The sequence below is a fragment of the Symphalangus syndactylus genome, chromosome 13, assembly GCF_028878055.3.
Source record: "Symphalangus syndactylus isolate Jambi chromosome 13, NHGRI_mSymSyn1-v2.1_pri, whole genome shotgun sequence".
In the NCBI taxonomy this organism is placed as follows: domain Eukaryota; kingdom Metazoa; phylum Chordata; class Mammalia; order Primates; family Hylobatidae; genus Symphalangus; species Symphalangus syndactylus.
In genome coordinates, this window is record NC_072435.2 from 62,876,153 (window position 1) to 62,901,401 (window position 25,249).

Consider the following 25,249-nt stretch of genomic DNA (forward strand, 5'->3'; position numbering starts at 1 on the left):
AGTACACTGGAGTGGTCTGACTGTTCGAATATTTTTGGAGCTTGGCTCCAAAAATGCAGTCCCTGACCACAGGGAGCTGAATACAAAGGCTCCGTCTTAGAGAACATGTTTTATGTGCTCCTGAGTGCTTTCACATATCTGTAGTCCCCATGAAAAGACACAGCCCATCTTGTGAGGTGCCTGAGGTCCATGCTAGGTTCCTTTGATGCATGCAGACATGAAGGAAGCTAACAAGGGTCTGCCCTGCAAGGGACCCAGGACTCCGGACTCTGGGGCCTACTGCAGCACCATGGACACTTGTCTTCACCCCTTCATCACAGGCCTGCAATGGTACTGTCTCTGGTGGAGGAATAGACAGCCTAGTTTGGCAAATTTACTTTCTTCTACCTCTGAGACTTGTAGCTCAGGCTTTTTGTGAGATCTTCAGTGCAATATCTCTCTTGGTTTAGTCTAAATATAGTTTTCAGTAGGCAGGAGAGTAATGCTTAGAAAGTATACAACTTGCTGATGTCAGGGGGAGAGAGATCTATTTCTATTATATCAGGGTTCCCCAACCCCCGGGCCACAGACCTGTACTGGTCCGTGGCCTATTAGGAACCTGGCCATACAGCAGGAAGTGAGCAGCAGGTGAGCAAGCATTACTGCCTGAGCTCCACCTCCTGTCAGATCAGCAGCAGCATTAGATTCTCATAGGCATGCAAACCCTAATGTGAACTGTGCATCTGAGGGATCTAGGTTGCATGCTCCTTTTGAGAATCTAATAAGGCCTGATGATCTGAGGTGGAACACTTTTACTCCAAAACCACCACCCTCCTTGATCTGTGAAAAAACTGTCTCCCATGAAACCGGTCCCTGGTGCCAAAAAAGATTGGGGGCCACTGTATCATGCCATATAATTCAGCTTTTATATGACTCATATTTGTTTATTCAACTGTCATTGTCCTAATTATTATCTGCATACTGCCTGAAGTAGTTAATCTTTGGGTCTACAATAGCTGCCTTCTTGGCAATTCTGCCAACATATTCCTCGAATAATCCTATATTCACCAGCCTCCAGTGGAAGACATCAAGGCTCTGAACAGAGCTCCAAAGGAAATGTCTGCATTCTAGGAAGGGCATACCTCAAGAGGGGCTACTTTTCCCAATTTGCACGAAAACCCCCAGAGGGCTAATGATGTCTCTGGGAGAAACAGAACTCTGGCAGGTTATTTAGATACATTATCCCTTTTTTTTTGAGCATGGAGTTTTGGGACGGCCATTCTCTCCCCAACCCTTTGCCACTTTTAACTATTAAAAGATTGTAAACATTCCAGGCCAGGCACAGTGACTCTTGCCTGTAATCCCAGCACTTTGGGAGACTGAGGCAGGAGGATCACCTGAGGCCAGGAGTTTGAGACCAGCCTGGCCAACATGGCCAGTTCTCTACTAAAAATACAAAAAATTAGCCAGGCGTGGTGGCAGGTGCCTGTGATCTCAGCAACTCGGAAGGCTGAGGCAGGAGAATAGCTTGAACCCGGGAGGCAGAGGTATATATATGTACATATATTTACTTATATTAGTACTTATATATGTTCTAGTATATATATAAAATAAGCACTCCAAACAGTTTTGAAAAACTTCAGTAATTCTACTTATTCTTGTGTATTCTATAGTTCCTGTTCATATATAATTTATAAATCATATCAGAATGTGCTCTCAATTTTCTATGCTACCTTTTTTGCTGAAACTTATGCCATAAACACTTCACATTTCTAGTGGTTTCTGTTTTCATAAGAATTGTGATAGTGCATAACTTCCTCTGAGGAAATGAATGACAACTTGTTTAATTATTCCTGTATTCCTGGACTTTTGATGTTGCTTGTGGTGTTTTGCCTTCATAGATAGCACATCCATGAGCATCTCTGTGTCCACAGCTGTGCTTCTTTTGTACAGTTGACCCTTGAACGACACGGATTTGAACTGCACAGGTCCACTTATTTGTGAATTTTCTTCAGTTTCCGGCACCCTAGACAGCAAAACCAATCCCTCCTGTTCCTCTTCCTCCTCAGCCTACTTAATCTGAAGAAGACAGGGATGAAAAGCTTTATGATGATCCACTTCTACTTAATGAATAGTAAATATATTTTCTCAACAGCATTTACTTACTAGCTTACTGTATTGTAAGGATACAGTATATACTACTCATAGCATATAAAATATGTACTAATTAACTGTTTATATTATTGGTAAGGCTTCCAATCAACAGTGTGCTATTAGTAGTTAAGTTTTTGAGGAGTCAAGAGTTATACATTGGGGAGCTGGCGAAGATGGTGGACTAGAAGCAGCTACTGTGCCCTGCTCTCATGGAGAGAAATAGAAGGGGCAAATCAATACAACACCTTCATGAAGCACTCCTGAACATGCATTGGGGTTCATCAAGAAAACAACTTGACCCATGGAGAATGGAGAAGAGTAAGGCAGGACAATCACGCACCCAGGAGTGATGTGGAGCCAGGGGAATCTCCCCTGCCCAGGGAAGCAGTGATTGAGTGAGCAACCCCAGGGACCTAGGCTTCTCCCATGGATCTTTTCAATCCTCAGGTCACTCCAGCAGGGCCTTCAGTCTGATACAGAGAGCTATGTAGGGGCTTGTCAGATAAACTACTCAGGCACACTCAAAGCTCCAGGGGCTTTAGATACCCACGCTTCACAGCAAAAGCAGCTGCAACTCTGGCAAAGCAGGAGGTTAGACCTCTACATATATCCCTAGGAAAGGGGCTGAATCCAGGGTGCTGAGCAGTGATGGTGTGCAGGCCCTGCTTACACAGATCCTGCTTCCACAGCACCTCACATGATAAGACCCACTGGCTTGGAACTCCAGCCAGCCACAAGTAGCAATGTTACACCTCCCCGAGAGGGAACATCCAGAGGGAGGGGTGGCCCACCATCTTTGCTGTTTCACAGTTTTAACCATTGATACCTTTGGGCTCCAGGGAATCCGAGGTGATTAGGGACTGGAGCAGTCCCCCAGCACAGTGCAGCAGCTCTATCAAGAGGCTGCCAGATTGCTCTTTCACACAGGTACCAGATCTTGTTTCTCTTCACTGGGAAAAATCTCCCAACCAAGGTTTACAACCGCCCTGCCAGTGTTTCCCAGCTGTATTAGTCCATTCTCATGCACTATAAAGAATTCCCTGAGACTGGGTAGTTTATAAAGGAAAGAGGTTTAACTGACTCACAGTTCTGCAGGGATGGGGAAACCTCAGGAAACTTACAATCATGGCAGAAAGGGAAGCAAACATGTCCTTCTTCACATGGTGGCAGGAAGGAGTAGTGCCGAGCAAAAGGAGAAAAGCCCTTTATAAAACCATCAGATCTCACGAGAACTCCTCACTATCACAAGAACAGCATGGAGGTACTCACCCCCATGATTCAATTATGTCCTGCCAGGTCCCTCTCATGACACATGGGGTTTAGGAGAACTATAATTCAAGATGAGATTTGGGTGAGGACACAGCCAAACCATATCATTCCCCCACTGGCCCCTCCCAAATCTCATGTCTTTACATTTCAAAACATAATCACGCCTTTCCAACAGTCCCTCACATTCTTAGCTCATTCCAGCATTAACCAAAAAGTCCAAGTCCAAAGTCTCATCTGAGATGAAGCAAGTTCCTTCTGTCTATGAGCCTGTAAAATCAAAAGCAAGTGAGTTACTTCCTAGATAAAGTGGGGGTACAGGCATTGGATAAATATACCCTTTCCAAATGGGAGAAATTGGCCAAAATGAAGGGACTACAGGCCCCATGCAAGTCTGAAATCCAGCGGGGCAGTCAAATCTTAAAGCTTCGAAATGGTCTCCTTTGACTCCATGTCTCACATCCAGGTCATGCTGATGCAAGAGGTGGGCTCCCACAGCCTTGGCAGCTCTTCCCCTATAACTTTGCAGGATTCAGCCCCACTCCCAGCTGCTTTCATGGGCTGGCATTGAGTATCTGCAGCTTTTCCAGGTGCATGGCGCAAGCTGTTGGCAGATCTACCATTCTGGGGTCTGGAGGACAGTGGCCTTCTTCTCACAGCTCCACTAGGCAGTGCCCCAGTGGAGACTATGTGTGGTGACTCCAACCCCACATTTCCCTTCCACACTTGACCCATGGAGAATGGAGAAGAGTAAGGCAGGACAATTGCCCTAGCAGAGGTTCTCCATATGGGCTCCAACCCTGCAGCAAACTTCTGCATGGACATCCAGGCATTTCCATACATACTCTGAAATCTAGGTGATGTTCCCGAACCTCAATTCTTGACTTCTGTGCACCTGAAGGCTCAACACCATGTGGAAGCTGCATCAGCTTGGGGCTTGAATCTCTCCCCAGCAAATGGGTTTTTCTTTTCTATTGCATCATCAGGCTGCACATTTTCCAAACTTTTATGCTCTGCTTCATGTTTTGTTTTGTTTTTTTTGGCATTGTCTCATCCTGTCACCACCCAGGCTTGAGTGCAGTGGTGTGATCTCATTGCAACCTCCACCTCCCAGGTTCAGTCAATTCTTGTGCCTCAGCCTCCCAAGTAGCAGGGATTACAGGCATGTGCCACCATGCCTGGCTAATTTTTGTATTTTTCGTAGAGACTGAGTTTTGCCATGTTGACCAGGCTGGTCTCGAACTCCCGACCTCAAGTGATCCACCCACCTTGGCCTCCCAAGGTGCTGGGATTACAGGCATGAGCCACTGCACACAGCCACCCTGCTTCATCTTGAATGCTTTGCTGCTTAGAAATTTCCTCGCCAGTTACCCTAAACAATTGATCTCAAGTTCAAATTTCCACACATCTCTAGGGCAGAGACAAAATGTCACCAGTCTCTTTGCTAAATCATAACAAGAGTCACCTTTGCTCCAGTTCCCAACAAGTTCCTCATCTCCATCTCAGGCCACTTCAGCCTGGACTTTATTGTCCATATCACTGTCAGCATTTTGGTCAAAGCCATTCAACAAGTCTCCAGGAAGCTGTAAACTTTCCTACATCTTCCTGTCTTCTGAGCCCTCCAAGTCTGTAGGAAGTTCCAAGCTTTCCCACATTTTTCTATCTTCTTCTGAGCCCTCCAAACTGTTCCAACCTCTGTCTGTTACCCAGTTACAAAGTTGCTTCCACATTTTTGAGTATCTTTATAGCAGCACCCCACTTTCTGTGGTACTAATTTACTATATTAGTCTGTTGTCACACTGTTATAAAGAACTCCCCAAGATTGAGTAGTTTATAAAGAAAAGAGGTTTAATTGACTAATAGTTCTGCAGGTATGGGGAAACCTCAGGAAACTTACAATCATGGCAGAAGGGGAAGCAAACATGTCCTTCTTCCCATGGTGGCAGGAAGGAGAAGTGTCAAGCAAAAGAGGGAAAAGCCTCTTATAAAACTATCAGATCTCATAAGAACTCCCTCACTATTATGAGAGTAGCATGGAGGTAATTGCACCTATGATTCAATTACCTCTCACTGGGTCCCTCTCACGACATGTGGGGATTATGGGAACTACCATACAAGATGAGACTTGGGTAGGGACACAGCCAAACCATATCACCAGCTAACAACAGTTCCAAACCTCCCTGGGATGGAGCTCCCAGAGGGAGGGATGGACCACCATCTTTGCTGTTTTGAAGGCTTAGCCATTATTGCCTTTGGGATTTGGAGAGTCTGAGGTAACTTGGGGTTGGAGCAGACCCCCAGCATAGCACAGCTGCTTTTTAATGCAGGCCCCGATCCTGCTTTTCCTCACTGGGTGGGACCTTCTAACCGGGGTCCCCAGCCACCCCTACCAGTGTGTTTGATGTGGCAACAGGGCTGTACCTTCCTGGGATGGAGGAGCAGGCTGCCATCTTGCTGTTTCGTAGCCTTCACCACTGATATCTTCAGGTATGGGAAAATTTGAGGTAACTAGGAACTGGAGTGAACCCCCAGCATACTGCAGCAGTACTATGGAACAGTGGCCAGACTGTTTGTTATGTGGGTCCCTGGTCCCATATCTCCTCACTGGGCAGGTCCTCCTGGCCTGGGTCTCCAGCAACCCCCCTGCTGCAACAATTGAGCCTATAGTAGCTCTGTGACTCCCTGGGACAGAGCTCCCAGTGAGAGGGGCAGGTTGCTGTCTTTGCAGTCTCTAGGCTCCAGAGAATCCATGGGACCAAGGGCTGGTCCAGACCCCTAGCACAGAGCACTCACCTCACAGAAAAGTGGCCAGACTTTTCTCTATGCAGGTCCCAGTCCTCAATTCTCCTCACTGGGCAGGGTCACCTGACATGGAACTCCAGCTCAACCATCCTGCCCGTCTTACCACTTCAATCAGAAGCAGCCCAGCAGTTAAAAGTACACTCACAGGTAGAGATGAGGAAGAACCAATACAAGAATGGCAACTCAAATGGCTAGAGTGTCTTATGTCCTTGAAACAGCCAGTCTAGTCCTTCAGCAAAGGTTCTTAACCAGGCTGTGTTGGTTGAAATGATAGAAATAGAATTTGGAATATGGATAGGAATGACGATCACTGAGATTCAGGAGAATGGCAAAACACATTCCAAGAAAATAAAGAATCACAACAAAATGATACAGATGTTGACAGATGAAGTGGCCAGTATAAAAAATATCCTAACTGATCTAATAGAGCTGAAAAAACACATAAGATTTCACAATGCAAATGCAAGTATTAACAGCAGAATAGAACAAGCTAAGGAAAGAATCTCAGATTTTGAAGACTGGTTCTCAAATAAGACAGATAAAAATTAAAAAGAATGAAAAGAAACAAAACCTTTGAGAAATACGGGATTGTAAAGAGGCCAAATTTGTAAATCAATGGCATCACTTGAGAGAAAAGGGGAGAAAGCAAACGAGTTGGAAAAGATATTTTGGGATATGGTCCGTGAAAATTTCCACAACCTTGCTAGAAATGTCAACAGTCAAATTCAGGAAATACTGAGAACCACTGCAAGATTCTACATAAGAAGATTATCACCAAGACACATAATCATCCAATTTTCCAAGGCTGAAATAAAAGAAAGAATGTTAAAGGCAGCTAGAGAGAAAGGGCAGGTTACCTACAAAGGGAATCCCATTAGACTAACAGCAGATGTCTCAGCAGAAATTCTCCAAGCCAGAAGAGATTGGGGTCCAATATTCAACATTCTTAAAGAAAAAATACCTTCAACCAATAATTTCATATCTAGCCAAACTAAGCTTCCTAAGTGAAGGAGAAATAAGATTATTTCAGATAAGAAAATGCTGAGTGAATTCATTACCACCAGACTTGCCTTATAAGAGATCTTGAAAGGAGCGCTAAATATAGAAAAGACTGTTATGAGCCAATACAAAAACACACTGAAGTACACAGACCAGTGACAATATAAAGCAACCACACAAACAAGCCAGCATAATACCCAGCTAAAAATGTAATTACAGGGTCAAATCAATACATATCAATACTAACATTGACTGTAATGTGCTAAATGCCCCATTTGAAAGGGACAGAGTAGCAAGCTGGATAAAAAAGAAAGACCCAATAGTATGCTGTCTTCAAGAGACCCATCTCACATGCAGTGACACCCATAGGCTCAAAATAAAAGGGTAGAGGAAAATCTGCCAAGCAAATGGAAATCAGAAAAAAAGCAGGGGTTGTAATCCTAATTTCAGACAAGCAGACTTTAAGCCAACAATGATTTAAAAAAGACAAAGAAAGGCATTACATAATGGTAAAAGGCTCAATTTAACAAGAAGACCTGACTATTCTAAATATACATGCACTCAACACAGGAGCACCAGATTCATAAAGCAAGTTCTTAGAGACCTACAAAGAGACTGAGACTCCCACACAGTAATAGTGGGAGACTTTAACACTCCACTGACAGTATTAGACAGATCATCAAGGCAGAAAATTAACAAAGATATTCAGTACCTGAACTCAACATTGGACTAAATGGATCTAATAGACCTCTACAGAACTCTTCACCCAAAAACAGCAGAATATACCTCCTTCTCATTGCTATAGGTCACATACTACAAAATCAACCACGCAATTGAACATAAAACAATCCTCAGCAAATGCAAAAGAGCTGATATCATACCAAACACACCCTTGGACCACAATGCAATAAAAATAGAAATCAAGACTGAAAAAATTTCTCAAAATCATGTAATTACAAGGAAATTAAACAGTCTGCTCCTTAATGACTTTTGGGTAAATAATGAAATTAAGGCAGAAATCAAGAAGTTCTTTGAAACTAATAAGAACAAAGATACAACATACCAGAATCTCTGGGACACAGCTAAGGCAATGGTAAAAGAGAAATTTATAGCACTAAATGCCCACATCAAAAAGTTAGAAAGATCTGAATTTAACAACCTAACATCACAACTGAAAGAACTAGAGGAGCAAGAGCAAACCAACCCCGATCTAGCAGAAGACAAGAAGTAACCAAAATCAGAGCTGAATTGAAGGATAGTGAGACATGAAAACCTTTCAAAAGATTGATAAATCTAGAAATTGATTTTTTGAAAAAATTGATGATTGGTAGGTCACTAGCTAGATTAATAAAGAAGAAAATAGAGAAGATCCAAATAAACACAATCAGAAATGACAAAGAGGATGTTACCACTGACCACACAAAATACAAATAACCATCAGAGACTACTATGAAGACCCCTATGCACACAAACTAGAAAATTTGGAAATGACAAATACATTCCTGGATACATACACCCTCCCAAGATGGAACCAGAAATAAATTGATTCCCTGAACAGATCAATAATGAGCTTCAAAATTGAATCAGTAATAAATAGCCTAACAATAAAAAAAAGTCCCAGGACCAGATGGATTCAGAGCCTAATTCGACCAGATATACAAAGAAAGCTGGTACCATTCCTACTAAAACTACTTTTAAAAGGTTGAGGAGGATGGACTCCTCCCCAACTCACTCTGTGAGGCCAGCATCACCCTGATACCAAAACGTGGCAGAGACACAACAAAAAATGAAAACTTCAGGCCAGTATCCTTGATGAACATCAATGCAAAAATCCTCAACAAAATACTTGCACACCAAATCCAGCAGTGCATCAAAAAGCTAATCCACCATGACCAAGTAGGCTTCATCCCTGGGATGCAAGGTTGGTTCAACATATGAAAATCAATAAATGTGATTCATCACATAAACAGAACCAAACACAAAAATCACATAATTATCTCAATAGATACAGAAAAAGCTTTCAATGAAATTCAACATTTCTTAATGTTAAAAACTCTTAATAAACTAGGACCTAAAGGAACATACCTTAAAATAATTAGAGCCATCTATGACAAACCCACAGCCAACATCATAAATAATGGTCAAAAGCTGGAAGCATTCTCCTTGAAACCAGCACAAAGCAAGGATGCCCTCTCTCGTCATTCCTGTTCAACAGAGTATTGGAAGTTCTTGCCAGAGCAATCAGTCAAGGGAAAGAAATAAACAGTCAAATAGGAAGAAAGGAAGTCAAACTACCCCTGTTTGCATATGACATGATTCTATATCTAGAAAAACCCCATAGTTTTGTCTCAAAAGCTCCTTCAGCTGATAAACAACTTCAGCAAAGTTGCAGGATACAAAATCAACATACAAAAATTACTAGCATTCCTATACACCGATAATAGCCAAACCAAAAGCCAAATCAGAAAGGCAATCCCATTCACAATTGCCATAAAAAGAACAAAATAGCCAGGCGCGGTGGCTCATGCTTGTAATACCAGCACTTTGGGAGGCCGAGGCGGGCGGATCACGAGGTCAGGAGATTGAGATGACAGTGAAACCCTGTCTCTACTAAAAATACAAAAAAATTAGCCAGGCGTGGTGGCAGGCGCCTGTAGTCCCAGCTACTCGGAGAGGCTGAGGCAGGAGAATGGTGTGAACCCGGGAGGTGGAGCTTGCAGTGAGCCGAGATTGCGCCACTGCACTCCAGCCTGGGCGACAAAGCGAGACTCCGTCTCAAAAAAAAAAAAAAAAAAAAAAAAAGAACAAAATACCTAGGAATACAGCTAACCAGGGAGGTGAAAGATCTCAACAATGAGGATCACAAAACACTTCTCAAAGAAATCAGAGATGACTTAAATGGAAAAACATTTCATGCTCATGGATAGGAAGAATCAATATCATAAAAATGGCCATACTGTCCAAAGCATTTTACAGATTCAATGCTTTTCCTATCAAACTACCAGTGACATTCTTCACAAAACTAGAAAAAACTATTTTAAAATTCATATGGAACCACAAAACACCCAAATAGCCAAGGTAGTCCTAAGCAAACAGAACAAAGCTGGAGGCATCATGTTACCTGACTTCAAACTATATTACAGGGCTATGGTAGCCAAAATGGTATGGTACTGGTACAAAAACAGACACATAGACCAATGGTACAGAATAGAGAGCCCAGAAACAAGGCCACACACCTACAACCATCTGATCTTTGACAAAGCTGACAAAAACAAGCAATTGGGAAAGGACTCCCTATTCAATAAATGGTGCTGAGATAACTACTTAACCATATGTAGAAGATTAAAGCTGAACCCGTTCCTTACAAAATAAGGAGCTGGACCCCTTATACAAAAATCAACTCAAGATGGATTAAAGCCTTAAATGTAAAACTATAAAAACCCTGGAAGACAACCTAGGCGATTCCATTCTAGACATCAGAACTGGCAAAGAGTTCATGAGGAAGACACCAAAAGCAATTGCAACAAAAGCAAAAATTGACAAATGGGATATAATTAAATTTAAGAGCTTCTGCACAGCAAAAGAGAGACTATCAGCGAGTAAACAGACCACCTACGGAATGGGAGAAAATATTTGCAAACTATGCATGTGACAAAGGTCTAATATCTAGCATCTATAAGGAACTTAAACAAATTCACAAGAGAAAACCAAACAACCCCATTAAAAAGTGGGCAAAGGACATGAACAGATGCTTTTCAAAAGAAGACATACATGCATCTAACAAATATATGAAACAAAGCTTAATCACCGATCATTAGAGAAATACAAATCAAAACCACAATGAGATACTATCCCATACCAGTCAGAATGGCTATTATTAAAAAGTTAAAAAAATAACAGATGCTGGTGAGGTTGCGGAGAAAAGGGAACACTTACACACTGTTGGTGGGAGTGCAAATTAGTTCAACCATTGTGAAAAGCAGTGTAGTGATTCTTCAAGGAGCTAAAAACAGAACTGCTGTTTGACCCAGCAATCCCATTACTGGGTATATACCCAAAGGAATAGAAATCATTCTGTCATAAAGACAAATACAAGTTTATGTCTATTGCAGCACTATTCGCAATAGCGAAGACATGGAATCAACTTAAATGCCCATCAGTGGTAGACTGAATAAAGAAAATATGGTACATATGCACTATGGAATACTATGCATCCATAAAAAAGAACAAGATCATGTCCTCTGCAGGAACATGAATGGACCTGGAGGCCATCATCCTTAGCAAACTAACTCAGGAACAGAGAACCAAATACTGCATAGTCCTACTTATAAGTGGAGCTAAATGAAAACACATGGACACAAAGAGAGGAACAATAGACACTGGGGCCTACGAGGGGGTGAAGGGTAGAAGGGAGAGGAGCAGGAAAAATAACTAACTAATAATAACTTTTAGTTATTATTATAACTAATAAAATAACCAGGTGTAATAATTAGGCTTACACCTGGGTGATGAAATAATCTGTACAACAAACCCCTATGATTTGAGTTTACCTATATAACAAACCTGTACGTGTACCCCTGAACCTAAAATAAAAGTTAAGAAAAAGTTATACTTGGTTTGGTGACAGTTACGCTTCCAAGGAAAAAAAAAGTTACATGAAGATCTTCAACTGTGTGGGGGTTATCAACCCCGTATTCAATTGTATTTGAATAAATTCCCAGGAGTGGGATACAGTGGTTACAGCTATACAATATAGCCTTTGATATGTGTCACCGTATTGATTTCTTAAAGGATTGTAAGATTTACATCCTGTGGATTCTCTGTGGTTTAATAATTCAAAAGCCAAGGCAGGAGTGATAGTCATAATTTATTAACTAGGTGGGGCTTCGACCCATCTAAACCCAGGCCAGCTAGTCAGCCTGCCTGGGTGCACTGCCTGAATATCGTTGTGACTTAGCAAACTTTCAGTAGCCTCTAAGGCTCCCTTTCCCTCTTATTTTCTGTTCTTTCGATCTGCTTTCTTTTTACCTCTAGCTCTCTTCTGCTACTTTAGCAAGATAGTAATAGTAAAGCAATAGCTGACATTTTATTGAGTATTTACTCTGCCTTCATATATATTAGCCCACTTAACTCTTGCAACAACCCTATCGGGTGGCTTAGTCCCATTTTCTAGCCATGAGCACCAAGGCTTGGAAGGCTAAGACACTTGCCCAGGCACACAGAGATGAACCTTGACAGAGCTGAGATTCAAATCCAGGCTGTCTGGCTCCACAGGTTTTAGCTAGAAGGCTTCCCAAACTGTGGGGTGTTGGGGTGCTGGGGGGTGCTACTACAGGTAGCACCAGAGAGGGAGAGAGGCTAGAAGCCTAAAGGGGCTGAAGATGTGGTGTTTCAGTTTCTTTTTTGCTCTTTTGTTTCCTGCATTATTAAACTTTTTGATTAGCTTCTCCCAGTGTCGTATTTATTTGCAGCTGTTAAACATTAGAAGACTTCAGAGGGGAATTTATTTAAAGCATAGTTATTAAAATGTCTATTTTGATTTAAGGATTTCTTCTGCTTTGTATTACTCACTTGTCTCATATCTCTTTAATCTACAGTCATTTCTAATAAAGAACGTTCAGAACCTACCAGCCAATGCACTTTAAGTGATTCTTGCCAAGTCGCATTGAACTATATTATCTCTTAGCTGAATTATCACTTAGCTGCATCTCTGTCTTTTTATTGTTTATAAACTCTGCAATGTGTCCATTCAGGTCCATTACAAAGTCATCTATGGATTTGGAGACTATACCTTGTTTATAGTATCCTATATTCTCCTGCCTGGAAGATGTCTCTGATTATTTTCCCCTTTAATGCTCAATTGGTTTTCAATTGAATTTTCACAAACTAGGCTGTAGATGTCGATCTTTGAAGTGGGGATGGATGATGGCTATTTTGGAGAATTTGAGGGTTGGAAGGTCTGTTTCTGGTTGTAAACCCCATAGATCCTTGAAAGAAAATGATAGACCGGATGTTTTCCCCGGATGTGTTTCCTGGAAGTTTTCCTCAACAACCTTGGGCATAAAGAGATAACTATTGGAAGTAAGGAATAGGTAGAGTGGGAAATGCCCTATCTTTGTTGAGTTCCTTCAAACCAGAGACTCAGGCAAGAAATTGAGTGAGGATAGTGGGAGAGAGTCAGGAGAGTGAAACAGGGAAGGCGGACAAGTCAACATGAGGGGGTGTGTCCAAGGTCACCGATGTAGGCTGGATCTTTGAGAAGTATATAGAATGCCTTCTAGAATCTTCCACCTGAAAGATAGGAGGTTGGAACATTCAGCCCTGTAGCTCCAGTCCCCTGTTGGGCAAGGGTTGTTCCTGGCATAAAAATGCCTCCAGCCTGTACTCTTGGCTGTGCCTGCCTGCAGGACAAGGAGGCTACTTTAGTGTTGGAGAGAGAGCCAGGTGAAGGTGAGCTCCTGGAAACTATCCATCTCAGTTGCATGGCTGACATCACAGGTGAGCCAGTGGCAAGTAACACAGTCAGGGGTTTCCTTGACACAGCCACAAAATGAGATGAAGGCTCTAAATTTCAAAATCTATCTACAGCCTGCCCACTCCTCCCACCTCCACCACTATCACTCTGGTCCAGGCACCTTCATCTCTCCCCTAGATCAACTGGTCTCCTTGATCCCTCACTTGCCTGCTTACATTCTTTCTGCCTTAATCACCTCTTAAAATACGAATCACTTCATATCATTTTTCTGCACAAAAATCCGCCAATAGCTTCCCATCATCCTAAAAATACATATAATACAAAATTCTTATTGAGCCCATGGTTCCTTCACCAGCTTCATTGCCTGTAACTCTTTTGCTTGTTCATTCTATTCCAGCCACACAGTCTTTCTTATCCTCAAACATGCCAAAAATGATCATCTCCTGTTTTTCCCCTTCAGCTGGGGTATAATGTTCCCTCCAATTTCACTTGGCTTGCTGCTGCCTCTACTTCCTCAGTGAAGACTTCCCTGACAACTCTTCCTAAATTAGCAATCCCTTCCTCTTTAACTACCCTTATCTAGATTTATTTTTCTTTATAGCACTTTTTATCATAGGTCATGAGCTTTTATATTTATTACTTTGTTTATTTATTTATTCCACTAGAATAAAATTCCATGAAAATAGCAGTTCACTATTTTATCTCTATCACCAAGAATAGTCCCTGGTGGCTGGGCGCGGTGACTTGTGCCTATAATCGTAGCACTTTGGGAGGCTGAGGCGGGTGGATCACTTGAGGTCAGGAGTTCAAAGCCAGCCTAGCCAACATGGTGAAACCCTGTCTCTACTAAAAATAAAAAAAAAATTAGCTGAGTGTGATGGCACGTGCCTGTAATCCCAGCTGCTTTGGAGGCTGAGGCAGGAGAATTGCTGGAACCAGGGAGGTGGAGGTTGCAGTGATCCGAGATCATGCCATTGCACTCCACCAACCTGGGTGACAGAGCGAGACTCCATCTCAAAAAAAAAAAAAAAAATAGTCCCTGGTACATCATAGATTCTCAATAAATATTTGTTTAACGAAATGAATAAAAGAGTGATTCAGAAAGCATGATGCTTCTTCATTCAAATTCTCTCCTGAAATTCTCCCATTAATGTGATCACCTGGGTCACCCAAGGAGCATTACTTCTGTGTATAATTAATCATTTATGTCAATGCAATGATACCCCCATTGGAGCTGGTAGCCTGAGGTAGGTAGGAAGTAGGTGGTACCTGCAGGGGCACCAGAGAGGCATGGGCCTGGGGCTACTTCAAACACTTACAAATCTACTGCCAGTTTGGCATCAGCCACGCTGGATGGGTGGGTGAGAGCCAGGGTTAGTACTGGCAAATTCTATGCTTCTTGCCTCTTTTCTAACTCTTTCCTTTCTCCCACCTGCTCAGGAAATGAGAGGGAGGGAGAAGCTACACCATCTGGGGCTGTGGGAAGGTCTGGCAGAGAGAAGGAACTTGACAGTGACAGTACTTGGGAGGCTCGACTTCTTCTTGCTGTATCCAAGGACTGACTGAAACAACACAGGCAAGGGCCATTTATGGAAGTATGCACAGCATTGCAAGAATGTGCTTTTGGGAATTTTGACAGAAATCTGCATTTTGAAGGAGACATGATATTCATGTTAGGAAACAAATTCTCTCTCTGTGCCCCTTTTTTCTTTAACCCTACACCAGGTGCCCTTTTGCCAACACCAGGGAGATTCAGTATTTCCCTGAGTAGTGCCCCAATATCCTAATTCCTCCACATTTTTCTCTTTAAAACTTACCTGTGCCCAGGCAGCGGATCACATGGTCAAGAGATCGAGACCATCCTGGCCAACATGGTGAAACCCTGTCTCTACTAAAAATACAAAAATTAACTGGGTATGGTGGTGGGCACCTGTAATCCCAGCTACTTGGGAGGCTGAGGCAGGAGAATTCCTTGAACCCGGGAGGCAGAGGTTGCAGTGAGCCGAGATTGTGCCACTGCACTCCAGACTGGCAACAGAGCAAGACTCCATCTCAAAAAAAAAAAAAAAAAAAAAAAAAAAAACCCACAAAACTTACCTGTGCCCTTTAAGGCTCTGTCGATGTTTCAATGGGAAAAGGCCAGGCCCTATTCTCCTACTCAAGTAACAATATAACAAGGACATTCTAGAAACAACACTCCCAAATACCTTTCCTAAGTCAAATAAATGATTCTAAATATGGACATCCAGGTTAGTGAGGAGAAAGGATGGGCCACTGGAGAAGGAAATTTGGAGCTTGCAAAACTTCATGATGTTGGCACTTGTCTTTTTTGTGGACAGGATCTGGGACCTGACTCCCAGGGTTGAAATCCTGGTTCTGCCATTTGATTAGTTGTGAGACATTGGGGATTTGTTAACCTGCTTGTGCCTCAATTTTGTGCCTGTGCCTCTCTGGTGCCCCTGCAGATACCACCTACTTCCTACTCACCTCAGACTACCAGCTCCAGTAATAGGGGGTCTCATTGCATTCTCATCACATTGACATAAATGAATAATTATACACAGAAGTAATGCTCCTCTGGGTTACCCAAGTGATCACGGTTAATGGGAGCATTTCAGGAGAGAATTTGAAGGAAGAGACATCATGCTGCCTGAACCACTCATTTATTCATTTCACTAAACAAATATTTATTGAGAACCTGTAATGTCCCAGGAACTATTCTTGATGGTGGAGATAAAATAGTGAACTGCTATTTGCAGTTCACTGTTTTGAAATTTTATTCTAGAGGAAAAAATGAACAAAATTTTCTGTAAAATGGGGATAATAACTGGACCGTCCTCATAGAGTTGGTGTGAGTGTTAAATGAGAGTAACTGAACTTGTCTTGTGGGGTTGGCATGAGTATCAAATGAGTTAATGTGTGTGAAGTGCTTAGAACAATGCCTATGGCACAGTAAGCTTCCAAAATGATGACAATGGTGAGTCCATGAACTCACAAAGGGAACTCACAAAGAGCCACAATTCCTACCATTGACCTTGCCTTTGTAAAAATGTTTTACCCAGTTTCCTGCCTATGACATTGCCTTCAAACTGTTTTTGGTGTGGAGAATCAAAATCTATTACTTTCCCAAAATCTCCTGTGACTCTACTTATTGTTGACGAGAGAATGAAGTTCCTTGATGGGGCACTCAAGACTCTCTCCAATTTGTCCTCAGCTATGAATTGATGATTTTTATGGTTACAAGTGACAGAAAGCAATTTGGACTGGCTAAACATTGAGAGGATATGTTGTCTCTTCCATCATGGCAACATCTAAGTGTATAAATGTGCTGGTCTCTCTCGGTGGCGAGCAGTCTCCTCAGAGAGACTCAGAAATTACAGGCTTACGTTATCCTCACAGCTAGTGATCTCATGGAAAGCGATTGATTCTTTCCTAAAATTCCAACAAAATTCTTGGGATTTAGTCTTGGCACATTGGTTGACTTGAGTTCTGTGCTCAGCTCTGAACAAATCATTCCATCCAAGAAGATGAAGGTGGTGATTGGTCAAGTCATGATCACAGGCCCCACTCTGAATCCAGCAGTGGGGTCAACTCTACTTTTCAGATACTAAGAATAGATGGGCTTCCCTAGGGGAAAAGAGTTACTATGACAAAGAGAATAGAGAGTGAATACTGAGTAAGCAAAAGTAACAGATGTCCACCACAACCTAGCCTTCCTGCATTACTTGTTCTTTGAACACATGCTGCAATTTTCTATTTCCTGCCCTTGTACATGATGTTTTCCTTTGCTTAAAATATCTATCTGACACCTCCACCTATCAAATGTTCAAAGTCCATTTTAAACAATACTCCCTTTATGTAACCTATTTTTAGACAATCGTAAATTATTACCTTTATTACAGCCCTTATCATCATCCAACTTGTATTATATTACATTGTGTATGTCCCTTTCTTCTCTTATTGGATTGTAAACTCCTTAAGGGAGATAATCATGGCTCATGCAGCATTGTACACTTGTACATTATTTGGAGATCAGTGAATATCCTCCACCATGTGAAAAGCTTTGAGTCGGCTGTAAGGTATCATAATAAAGTTAGTTGTGGTTATCATCATTATTTTCTAGTACCATGTCTTCCACAGTGCAATTTTTAAATAAATATTTGAGTGGTTTCCCAGAATATCTAAGTATAATCAGAAATGATTTTGAGCAGTCTCCATATTCACTCTACCTCTTTCTAAACCCAAGATTAACATTATTCAGGTGCAGAAATGTGCCTTCTTTCAAGATGCTCCAGGCATCTGGGCCAAGCAAACAGAGCTGTGAGTTTATTTTTTGTCTGCATTTAGATTAGGCTCTTTGGCATTGCTTTAGTTTTATTCCTTAGCAACCTTTTACATTTTAATAATCTCTTATATCTTATCGACCTAAATCAAAGGCAGAGCTTCAAGTTTTTAGAGTCTTTCTAAGGCCAGTGAGTACATATTTACTTGCCCCTGGATGGTTTGACAGCCTCTAGTAAGCATACCTGGTACTAGCCAGCACTGGTCCCCCAGTGCTAACCAGGCCTGTGAGCTCAGCTAGACCCTGGTGGCTTTGTCTTCCCTCATTTATCTATTCAGAGACTGTAGTCCATTCACCAACCTTGCAAACGAGTGTCACTGCAGACAGAAATGTTGGCCTCTGGCAAAGCTTGATGTGGGCTACCACTCTTCCCCGTCTTCCATTTTCCTCCATTTTATATACTCCCTTCCTTTCCCAAGGGATGCACACAGTATACTACCCTCTGGCTGCCTGGGGCTTCATTCTGGGAATCCCATGTGGATCTACATTTTCTTCCCTCTCTTTGTTTCCTCCTCTTCTGTTCATAACAATGCCACTTGGTGACCCTTTGGGGTCAATCATCTTTTATTAGATTAGTTATTAGTTATAATCAATGAGCTATAGTTATTCATGACTTGATGCATCAACCCTTCTAGATCACACATTTAATTCACACTTCTTAGCGGGATGGCTAGAAACAATTCTCAGCTCAAAGAAAAGGCAACCGCAGAACGAGTCTCAGGCTGCAGAGTAGCTGTGGGAAAGGCCTGGGGAAGACTGAGAGTTGGAGGAGGACAGGGTGAGGCATACTTTTAGCAGTGCTTTATGGTAAATAGAACACCCTTGAAAACAGCAGGCAAAAAATATTGAGAGACTGAAGCAGAAGCAGAATATACCCATCAATACTCACACAGGGAACTCCTTGAAATCATGGGCTTCTAGCTCCTGGTAAGGTAATGGTACTGCCCCTATTTATATTTTAAGAGGTAGAAACCTGGGGTTTGTTGACAAAATTCAACAGGGGATAATACATTTGGCCAATTTTGACTTTTCAGGATCTTTATTGCTGGCCTTTTTTTTTTTTTTTTTTGAGACACGGTGCCTCTCTCTCTGTCACCCAGGCTGGAGTGCAGTGGTGCGATCATAGGTCACTGGAGCCTCAATCTCCCAGGCTCAACCAATCCTCCTTCCTCAGCCTCCTAAGTAGCTAGGACTATAGGCATGCGCCACCATACTTGATTAATTTTTTTTTACATTTTTTTGTAGAGACAAGGTCTTACTATGTTGCCCAGGCTGGTCTTGAATTCTTTGCTAGCCTTAATCACTACCACTTTAAACCATGTGCTTGTGTGCTTTGCATTTATCATCCCATCTGGTCCACATCAGTGCTCTGAGGAAGTCAGTGACAGAGATGACCCCATTTTGCAGATGAGAAGGCTGAGACTCAAAGGTTGGCTTATATTTCCCAAGGTTTCCTAACAAGCACATTGTAGAGTTAATATTCAAATCAAAGTGTCCGACTCCCAAGCCTTTGCTATAATCTCATTCAATCCTGTCAAAACAGGCAACTGAAGCAGTTTGCAACTTCTTATATACAGCTCTCTCCATAACTGACTTATCTGCAAACACATTTTTGAGCATGTTCAATGTGTAATCTTTGTTCATTGTTGAGGATACTAAAATATGTAGCAAGTGCCCTGGGACTAGTATGATGAAGCGGTGAGCCCTGGCTGGGGAAATGAAAGTGTTTCACAGACATTGGTACATTTGAGCCTAGTGATAAAGGCTGAGCAGGAGTTTGGTGGGCAAAAAAAGAAAAAGATGCTTTGTTTCTCTTTTAGACTCTATAAACATACCCAGTATAGGAAGGGGAGCATATGGGATGCCAAATGGCGCTATTCTTTTGGTCTACCCGGTTTGATGTCCCTAGAAGGGGCTTGTGAGCTCTATGGTGGGGTGGGTTGTGGGGAGTAACAAATAGATCCACGGTGACACACACAGCAAGGAACAGAACGGGGAGCCTGGAATCTGCAAAGGGAGAATAAGAAACAATAATGGAGCTGTGGTTTTTTATCTAGACTTTGGGGAACAGAGATATGGGGAAATAGATTATGAGGAAGGTAATTTAGGTCAAAACAGCAGTGGAGGAGGGCTAAACTAAAGCAAAGACACTTAGGCAGAAGTTTGGGGGAGATTGCCCTGGTCTATCGGTTTTAATGGGGAAAAAGCTCACTAGCTTGCACAAAGTGATATTAATCAGTAACAAATCCCCAAAGTCCAGATATCAAACCATAGGAGGACTGTTAGGTAAAAGGTGGCGTATGATATGATTTGAATGTATGTCCCTGCCCAAATCTCATGTGGAATTGTAATCCCCAGTGTTGGAGGTTGGGCTTGGTGGGAGGTGTTTGGATCATGGGGGCAGATCCCTCATGAATGGCTTGGGCCATCCCTTTGGTGATAAGTGAGCTCTCGCTTTTGAGTTCTCACAAGATTTGGTCATTTAACAGTGTGTAGCACCTCCCTGCCACTCTCTCTGTCTCTTGCTCCATTCTTGCCATGTGATGTGTCTGTTCCTCCTCTGCCTTCTGCCCTGATTGGAAGCTTCCTCAGGCCTCCCCAGAAGGAGATGCCAACATGCTTTCTGTACAGCCTGCAGAACCATAAGCCAACTAAATCTCTTTTCTTATAAATTACCCAGTCTCAGGTATTTCTTTATAGCAATGCAAGAATGACCTAACACAGTATAGTAACTTAATTGAATTTAATACAGCTGTTAAGAACAACCGCTTGGGAACATAAAAACTGCCAACATTCAAATGGCACAGTACATTATATTCATATGCCAGGTAGATATCCACAGGAACTAGAATATATAAAATTGGAAGTGATTGTGTTGGTTGGGATAACTGTTTTTATTTTTCACAATTTAAAAGGAAGAGGTTATCTCAAAGTGATTTTTCTGAGGGCCTGTCATTACACTGAGAGTAATAATAACCACCATTTGTTGAAAGCAGCCTGTGTGTCAGACACTGTTCTGTTTCATGGATTATCTCATTCAGTCTTCATAGCAGCCACATCAGGTGAGTATGGTTATTGGGTGACGGTTGCTGAGGTCTCTTGCCCAAGATCCCATGGGTAGAATTAGGATGTAAACCCAGGAAGCTGGACGTCAGAGTTCATGCTTTTTACTACTGTGCTATATACTGCCTCACCTTAACCATATTGAAAAGTCATTTTGATATGAACAGTCTTACTAGGTTCAAAGTGGCCTAATGTCATTCTGAATTCTTCTCTAAGGGAACAATGTTGTAGAAGTGTCCCCTGAAGAAAGCATGGGGCCAGCGGGCATAACACAAGCCTGCGCCTGAGGAAAGCTAGATTCACCACGTAGTTTCACTATGGAATGGCCCAGCTAATTTGAGAAATTTCATGGAGCTCTTGCCTCCAAGAAATTATTTAATCTCTCTGCATACTGCAGTAGCTCCTTTTATATGCAAACCCCATGTATCGAGTAATTCTTAACAAGATGGACTTTTCTGTGTTAGTTGAGGTAAAACAATCAATTACTGGCAATAGATTTAGAACCAAACAGAAAGCACGCACTTTAAAGAGTCCCTGGACAAACTCTGCTCAATGTTGTTCCAAAAAGCTGTCTCAGGTGCACAGGCTGTATGCTCCAATGAAGTGTTACTAGATGCTTTAAGATGTGGTCATTTGTGACAAAAGCAGAATCTTATATTCTGTAACTCTTTACAGGAATCTAACAGCATTTTCATAGATATGATTTCAATTGGTCTTTGTTATGGGCTGAATTGTGTCCCCTGAAAGTTCAAATGTTGAAGTCCTAACCCCTAGCACCTCAGAATGTGTGTGGCCTTATTTAGAAATAGAGCCGTTGCAGACATATTTAGTGAAGATGAGGTCATACTGGAGTAGGGTGGGCCCCAAATCCAATAGAGCTGGTGTTCTTATTTAAAAAGGGAAATTTGGAGACAGACATGCAGGGAGAGCGCCATGTGGAGATGAAGGCAGAGATCAGGTGGTGCAGCAGAAGTCAAGGAACACCAAAGGCTGCCAACAAGCCTCCCGGAGCTGGGGAAGAGGCTGGGAACAGATTCTTCCTCACAGCCCTCAGAGGGAACCGATCCTGATCTCGGACTTCCAGCCTCTAGAACTGTGAGAAAAATACATTCCTGTTGCTTAAGCCACTCAGTTTGTTGTGGCAGCCCTGGGAAATTAATGGAGTCTCCAAAAGCAGACACTTGGGGTAGGTAAACTATTACTTTCTCTCTATTATATAAATCTAGTCAACACTTTGTAAGTTCATAAAAAGTTTAAAGCACTATGTAGGTATGAACTCAATACTCACAACTCTCCTATGGGGTAAATGATTTAATTCTTCTCTCCCTTTTGTAGACAGAAACCAAGGCACAGAGAAATTAAATAACCCACCCTGGGTGCCCCAGCTAAGAAGCACTGAGGCCAGGATTGCTCACAGATTTATAGCTGAGTGCTCTTTTCACGGCGCCATTTTGCCTTCGTGAAAGACAAAAGCCTGGGAAAGCTATGCTTGTTGAAAGATGGAAACGAAATGACAAAGACATGAGGCTTGATAAGGAAGTGGAATTTGTGGGCAGGATGAGACGTGGGGATAGAGGCTGGTGACAGGAAAATGAAACGTCTGGGGGCACTTTTTCCAAAATGTGTTTCATGGAAAACCCTTGCCCTGAGATGCCGCATGAAAAAATGGTTCCGGACTTAAAGGGGAGAAACACTGCTGACTCTCTCTCCTACTCAGAGATTCACAGTGCCATTAGCATTTCAAAGACTCTGACAAGTATTGCAGAAAAGAGCGCATATTTAGCTTTGTTTTACCCAGCATTCCTCAAACTTACTTAACCATTCTTTTAAACCTATTTATCTTTAATGTTTCCAAACAAGTCATGTGGATTAGAGAGAGGAGCTGGAGTAAGGAGACCCAGAGATGCCTATAGACAGGTGTTAACATTCTAACGTTATTTAGGTTCTTCTTTCAGCCCCATTGTTTCTTTCTTTTTCAAAGCAAGACTCTTAAATATTCACTTATTTTTAAAAATTAACCATCAGACATACAAATAGCATATGGAGACTAATATCAGAAAAGCACTTATGTTATATCACCCAGCTTAGGAAATATAACATTATGGATACAGTCGAGGCCTCCTGCAGACCTTTCCCAATTACCTTCTCTTCTTTATAACCTGACCTCTTCCCTAGAGGTGATTTGCAGTATTATCCTGAATTTTTACTTTATCATCCTATGTATATCTTTATGCTTTTATTATACATGTGTGTATTCTTAAGCAATATGGTGTGGTTTAATAGGGTCTTAAACTGTTATCATATTGCATATGCCTTCTGTAACTTGCTTTTTATCCAACATTATACTTGTGAGTGTTTTTCATGTGTGGCTATGTTAGCTCTAGTTCATTCATTTTTACTGTAGTGTAATATTCCCCTGTATGACTATGCCAGTGTTATTTATCCATACTATGTATAGACATTTAGGATGTTTACCATTTTTCTATTACAAATAACACTGCAATATATATTCTCATGCATGGATTGAGAAAAATATGTAACACTTTCTCTAAGATATAGACATGGAATGGCTGGGTTATAGGGTATGTGCATATTCAACTTTCCTAGATTCCTAGATATTACCAAATTGTTCTCCAAAGTAGTTTTGCTAATTTCAGTTCCTACCCACTGTGTATGAGAGTTCCAGTGGCTCCACATTAATTCTTGATATTGCCAACCTGCATAATCCTTGGCAAATTAAAAGATGTGAAATTATGTTTTATTATGTTTTTTTTTTTTTTTTTTTTTTTTTTTTCCGAGACGGGGTCTCACTCTGTTGCCCAGGCTGGAGTGCAGTGGTGTGATCTTGGCTCACTGCAGCCTCCACCTCCTGGGTTCAAGCGATTCTCCTGCCTCAGCCTCTGGAGTAGCTGGGATTACAGGTGACCTCCACCATGCCTGGCTAATTTTTGTATTTTTAGTAGAGACAGGGGTTTCACCATGTTAGCTAGGCTGGTCTGGAACTCCTGACCTCAAGTGATCCACCTGCCTTGGCCTCCCAATGTGCTGTGATTACAGGCCTGAGCCACCATGCAGGGCCTATTACGGTTTTAATTTGCATTTGCCCAATAACTAACTAATGAGATTGATCATTATATTATGTGCTTATTGGCCATTTAGGTTTCCTCTTCTGTGTACTTCCTCTTCGTTTGCACATTTATTTTTGTTTATTTTTTCTAGTAACTTATCTTTTTCTCATTAACTTTTGAAAGTTCTTTGTTAGTTCTCAATACTACCTTTTCTCAATTACTTGCTTTATAAATATCTTCCTGAAGACTGGAGCTCTCTTTTCACTTTAAGGAAATTTTTTGCATAAAAGTTTTAAATTACAATTTAATTCAATGTATCTATGTTTTAATTATAGTTTACACCTTTTGTATCTTGTTTAAGAAATCTTTCCCCACAGTCAAGCTGTAGAGATACTCTAGTATATTGTCTTCTAAAAGTTTTAAAGCTTTGCCTTTTACATTTAGATCTTATAAACTTGAGATTAATTTTTGTGCATGATGTGAGGGAAGGAACCATTTCCCCCACCACCCCTCCAATATGGAGAGCCTCTTGTTATAGAACCATTTGTTAAATAGTCTACCATTTTCCCCACAGAGACTTTGCAACACTCTCTTTGTCATTATGATATTTTATTATCATATGAGTCTCTTTTGGGTCATAATACCATATCCTTATTCTACTTATCTATTTCTACACCAATATCATACTGAATTAGTTACTATAGCTTTATAATAAGTTGATTTCTGGTATGGTTGGTTAATTGCACTGACAGATAAAATTAATGGCCCACTTGGATCTATGCCCTTAGCAATATAACTTTACAGCTCATACTATGAAGAAGTTGAGTCTCTTTCTCCATCCTTTGAATCAGGGCTGAATTTGCTACAAAGAATGTGATGGAAATGACAGTGTGCCTGTTCCAGACATAGGCCTCAAGGCCCTACATGTTCCCACCTCTTTTGGAACTCTGCCTCCACTATGAGAATAAGCCCAGGTTAGTAGGCTGAAGTGTGCTGAAAGAACACATGAAGCAGGGTGGAGCCCATCCATGCTAAGACCATCCTAGACTGGCCAGTGCCCACCCAACCTACCAGCTGCTTATGTGAGTGACCAGAGTCAAA

General features: G+C 41.7%; 1 long non-coding RNA gene across 1 annotated transcript in view; it reads left to right on the plus strand.

Annotated features, from left to right (window-relative positions):
* The window catches only part of LOC129459847 (uncharacterized), a 68,738-nt gene extending 46,647 nt beyond the window's left edge, over positions 1-22,091 (plus strand). Inside the window, exons 3-4 of the long non-coding RNA XR_008650088.2 lie at positions 21,014-21,079; positions 21,980-22,091. This is a non-coding gene — a long non-coding RNA (uncharacterized lncRNA). The remainder of the gene's footprint in view (positions 1-21,013; positions 21,080-21,979) is intronic.
* Positions 22,092-25,249: the final 3,158 nt, after the last annotated feature.